The sequence below is a fragment of the Vulpes vulpes genome, chromosome 5, assembly GCF_048418805.1.
Source record: "Vulpes vulpes isolate BD-2025 chromosome 5, VulVul3, whole genome shotgun sequence".
NCBI lineage: Eukaryota > Metazoa > Chordata > Mammalia > Carnivora > Canidae > Vulpes > Vulpes vulpes.
In genome coordinates this window covers 6,945,566-6,951,579 of record NC_132784.1, presented here as the reverse complement: position 1 = coordinate 6,951,579, position 6,014 = coordinate 6,945,566, and positions in this window count along the sequence as shown.

Sequence of the window (6,014 nt, the reverse complement as noted above, 5' to 3'; positions counted from 1 at the left end):
CTGCTTTCAGCCCAGGGTGTGACCCTGGAGACAGGGGATGGAGTCCCGCACCCTGCCTCAGTCTCCCTGCGTGGAGCCTGCTTCTTCCTCTGCCGGTGTCTTGCCTCTCTCTCTCTCTCTCTCTCTGTCATGAATAAATAAATAAAATCTTTAAAAAAAAAACTTTATACTATTTGTTAAACTGAAACCACTTTTGGTATCAGTACTAGAGACAAGATTTTTCTGTTATTTTTTATTAACATCTTCACCATTGGGGCGCCCGGGTTGCTCGGTGGGTTAAGTGTCTGCCTTCAGCTCAGGTTGTGATCTCAGGGTTCTGGGACTGAGCCCTGTGTCAGGCTCCCTACTCAGCCAGGAGCCTGCTTTTCCCTGTCTCTCTCCCTGATTATGCTTGCTCTATCTCTCTCTTTCTCTCTGAAATAAAGTCTCTAAAATTCTTCACCATCAATTGAAGTCTAGACAATCAAAAAGCAATAAATCAGGCCCTGATTTGCAGCATTTGCCAATTTCTTCAGTGTAAATGCTCTCACCTTGGCTGAATGTCACTGAGTGTGGAGCTGGGCACGGATGTGCAGTAACACAGCACCATGTGGTACATCTGGTACAGATATAATAGATGCCAACAACCTCAAATGTTGAGAGAATAGTAAAATGCAGTAAATAACTGGGGCATGATAAGCTGTGAATAGCATTTTTGTTATAATTTAATTTAATCATAAGTGTGCAATTTATTTTCTAATGATGGCTATTTTTAAGGTCCAGCCCTCAAAATGCCGACAAATTTAACAAACTAGATGTAGTGTACCAAAGCTTGGGGAAGTCTTCTTTGACCATGACATTTTACAGTAAATTCACTAGCCTTTGATCTCATTACTTATTTTTTAAAGGCCAATCATTGCTTTGCTGTGCTATTTTTTTTTTTTTTGCTGTGCTATTTTAATGTTTTTTTTTTCATATTTTCCTTTCATTACCTTATCATCAGTTGTTTGGTGCACATATTTTTATTCTCTAATCAATTCATCAATACATATCTTCCATATCTGAAGCTCATAAGGCAAATGTTTCTTTCTTTCTAGTATATTCAGTTTCCAAAGAAGCTGCTTAAAACCAAAATTCTTGGGATGCCTGGGTGGCTCAGTGGTTGAGTGTCTGCCCTTGACTCAGGGCGTGATACCAGAGTCTGGGGATAGAGTCCTGCATCGGGCTCCCTGCATGGAGCCTGCTTCTCCCCTGCCTGTGTCTCTGCCTCTCTCTCTCTCTCTCTCTGTGTCCCTCATGAATAAATAAATAAAAATCTTAAAAATTAAAAAAAACAAACACAATTCTTTCTACACACACCGAATGCATATAAAGCCTGAAAAGTTATTAACAGTAACCATGTGATCATTGTCTATTAACATATCAATTACATTCTCCTATTTTTCCAATTATAAATGAATAAATAAGTACTGAGAATATTTTCTATTAACAGTAATAGCTGTAATTTATTAAACACTATGTGCTGGCCCTTTATTAAATATATATCTCCATCTCATTCTCACTGCAGACCTCCAAGTTAGGTACTTTGTTTTACCATTTTGCCAGACCGTTTCAAATACATTGACTCCCCTAAGTTTACATATTAAATCAGTAACAGAGCCAATATTTAAACTATGGTCCATCTGATTGAAAAATCTATGCTTTTCACTACTTTACCACACAGCCTCCCTGTTATGTCTTATGGACATCTTACTGATCTCCCCAAAGGGTTTAAAAGACCCCATTCACCTGTTCATCCCAAGGAGTCGGTGTGGAATAGGCAGAAATATATATGAAGTGAAGGCTGAGAGGAGAGAGAAGAGGGGCATAGGGTATTATTTCTTACCCAAAGCTGTGGTACCATGCAGATAGGAAAACAAACAAGCAAAGGAGCGACAAAGGGAATATAAACACAGGTTGTGTCCTGGTGAAGGAATTACTTCTATCCTGGCTGGCGAAACCCAAATGGATGGTCACTTACGTGTATGAGTGGAGAGGAGGGCACAAAGTGGTGGGGTCAGCGAGGGATGATGCAAGAAAGAATAATGCAATTTTAAACTTAAGAGCAACTGGTAGTTGTTTGGATAAACTCAATTCTATTGTATATCTAAAGTGTCCATTTTGAGTGATCAAGCTCCATCTCCTGGGTCTTAACAGGATGGAAATGTTACATTACTTCTTTATGGATCAAAAAGCAATAGGTTTGGATGCTCAGCAGCTCTGGGGTATAGGAAGCCATGAGCAATGTTTGCCCTCTTCTCGCAGTTGCATTAGGTCGTTTAGAGCAGAGGAAGGCATGGAGCAGTAGAATTACAAAGGTTGGTGATGTTGGTGGAAGAAGGTAAAATACATTTGCAGAGTCATGGAAGCACCTCAATAAAATGGCAAAGATTTTACTTTCCATTATTGAGAAATCATTGGGAGCTTTTTTTTTTTTTTTGCAATTTCCCCAATTATTAGATATATATGCAATATTTAGGTAATTCCAAAATAAATCTACTGAGAAAATTTATTCTCTCTAGATATCATAAAATTAGAAAATATCAGAGAGAATTATTAGAATGAAAAGAGGAGGGGAAGAGAAATAAGAAAAGACACAAATGGACCACATGTGAAAAGGTCTACACACAGGCATTTGGTATGAATCGTGTGCCAGAATCTAAACTGTTCTGGTGTCTATGAAAATGAGCTGCTTGGATCCTCCTTTGTGGGGAGCATAATTAACTGACCATCCCAAGATGTTCCCCTAAGATTCCAGCACCATTTTCACATGAAGCCCACCATTTCCACAGGTGATTCTTAAGCAGGGACTGAGCAGAGTGTGGTTACCAATGCAGACCAATCAATGAGGAGACTCAGAATTCACCTAGCAAGAATCTCTGTTTCAAGAACTTCCCATTGATTTGAGTCTATCTTTCTTGGAACTGTGCTGCAGTTCGAGATTCTTCCTACCCAATCTTCCTTCCTTTCCTCCTCACACATATCTCCTACCTGCATCTAGGTGTGACAGCTCTCAGTGCTTTCACTCCCTCTCTCCCACCTTGAATAGGTCTCTTACATGTCTAATGTATTCTTAGTATCTGCTTCTTGGAAGTCATGAAAAATTGTCATTGAGTATTTCACATGTTATCTTAATTCGATACCCTCAAATTCCTGAAAAGACAAGAATAATACATCATTAGGAAATTCTCACAAATTTTTCCATAATTGCAATACACATCCAGACCAAAACAATCTGCCTCTTGCTAAAATTAAACAATCTCTCTTCTCATCTTTTCTGTCTAGTTGTTATGCATCTAATAGCAAAGAAAATCAAGAGTCAAAAAAAGACCAAAAAGTATGTTTATGTGTGTGATCATTTAACTGTCTCTACAAGTGAAGCTTTTTTTTTATTATACAATAAGTGATATTATACTTTATCACTCTCTAACTTAATCTCACTTAACATAATGCTGTCAAGATCCATCCCTGTTGTTGCAAATGGCAGGATTTTCTTCTTTTCTAAATCTCAGTAATTCTCAATTCTACGTATATACCATATCTGCTTTACCCATCCATTCACTGATAACGTAGGTTATTCACATACTGTGGCTGTTGTAAAATGTGCTACATTAAACATGGGAGTGCAGGTATCTTTTTAATATCATATTTTATTTCATTTCCATTCATATCCCAGAATTAGGATAGCTGGATCATGTGATGGTTCTATTTTTTTTTTTTTTTTTTTGAGGAATCTCCATACTATTTTCCATAGTGGCAAATCAATTTGCATTCCTACTAACAAGCACAGGGTTCCTTTTCCTCAATATCCTTGCCAAAGCTAGTCTCTTATCATTTTGATACTGTCCATTCTTAAAGACATGAGGTGATATCTCATTGTGGTTTTGGTTTCTATTCCTCTGATGACATCAAGCATATTTTTATGTGCCTGTACCGTTTATGCATCTTGTTGAGAAAAATGACTATTACGTTTCACTAGCCATTTTTTAAACAGACTGTGTGTTTTTATTATTGAGTTGTATGAGTTCTTTATATATTCTGGATATTAATTTCATATGAGATATATGGTTTGCAAATAGTTTCTTCTATTCCATAGGTTTTCATTTCATTGATTATTCCTCGGCTGTGCAGAAACTTTAGTTTGATGTAGCTTCGCTTGTTGATCTTTTGCCTTTGTTGCTCGTGCTTTAGTTGTCATATCCAAACTCTTGTTGCCAAGGCCAATGTTAAGGAGCTTTTTTTTTTTTTTTTTTTTTTTTTGGCTTCAAATCTTGTATTTAAGCCTCTACTCTGTTTTGAGTTAATTATTGTGAGTGTTGTAAGATATAGGTCCAGTTTCCTTTTTTCTGCATGTGGTTATCCAGTTTTCCCAACACCGTTTACTAAAGAGACGATCCTCTCTCCATTGAGAATTTTTGGCTCTCTTTTCAAATATCTGTTGACCATATGTCGGTGGTTTATTTCTGGGCCCGCAATTCAGTCCATTGCTTTCTTTGTCTACTTTTATGCCAGCACCATATCTTGATTACTATAGCTTTGTAGCACAGTTTGTACTGTGTGCTACTGTGATGTAGCACATCAGGAAATGTAATGGCTTCAGCTTTATTTATCACTGTCAATATTGCTTTGGCAAATAAGCAATTAATGTCTTTTTTGGTTCCATACAAAGTGTTTTTCCTGTGCATTCAGATATTCTGTACCTTTGATTGGAGAATTTAATCTACTTATATTTAGAATAATTACTGATATGCAAGGTCTTCTTAATGTCATCTTCTTAATTGTTTTCTGACTGTTTTGTAGTTCTGTTGTGAACTATTTCCTTTCTTTTTGCTACTTTTTTGAATTGGTGATTTTCCACGGTGGAATGTTCTGATTCCCTTCTTTTTGTCTTTTGTGAATCTACTACAGGTTTTTTGGTTTGTGGTTACCATGAGGTATACATAAACCATTTTATAGGTATGACAATCTGTTTTATACTAAAAGAAATTTGACTTCAATCACATACAAAATTCTATCCTTTCTCTCCCTCTCTTTAGGTTTTTAATGTCACAATTTACCTCTCTTTCTATTGTGTATTTACAAACAAATAGTAGCTATAGCTATTTTTAACATTATTTTCCTTTAATCTTTCTACTATAGTTAAGTAATCTTTATACTATATTACAGAATTAGAGTTTTTTGAATATGACTATATATTTACCTTTACCCATGTGTTGTGTATTTTCATATTTTCATTTTAGTAATTGACATCTCATTTCAGCTTGAAGAGCTCCTTTCTGTATCTCTGTAAAGACACGTCTAGTGATGATGAGCTCGTTCAGCTTTTGTTTGTCTGGTAAAATGGTTATTTCTCCTTTATTTTTGAAGGATGGCTTTGCAGGATGGAATATTCTTGGCTGGCATTTTTCTTTCCTTTCATCACTTTGAATAAATCTTCCCATTCCCTGCTGGTCTGCAGTGTTTCTGCTAAGAAATCCACCAATAGCTCAATAGGGTTCCTTGGTAGATTACAGTGTTTTGTTTTGTTTCTCTTGTTCCTTTTAGGAATCTCTTAATCTTTACTTTTTTGATAATTTAATTGCAATGTGGTTGGAAAAGATCATTTGGATTTAAATAATAATGTGATCTATTAGTTTCATGTGCTTGAATGTCTAAGTCTCTCCTTAGGTTTGGGAAATTTTCAGATATTATTTCTTAAACTGTGTTCTTGTCCTTCTCTTCTCTAGGATCAGCAATAATTTTGATACTGGGTCTTTTGATGTAGTCCCATAGATCACATAGTCTTTTTATATTCTTTTTTACTTTTTTCATTTTATTGTATTTTGACTAGATTACTCCAAAGTTCCTATCCTCTGGGTCATTGATTCTAGCTTCAGTTTGGTCTATTATGCTGTTAGTGTCTATTACATTCTTAATTTTATTCATTGAATTCTTCAGCTTCAAAATTTCCATTTATTTTTTTATTTAATGATTTCTCCTGCTTTGTTAAATTTTTC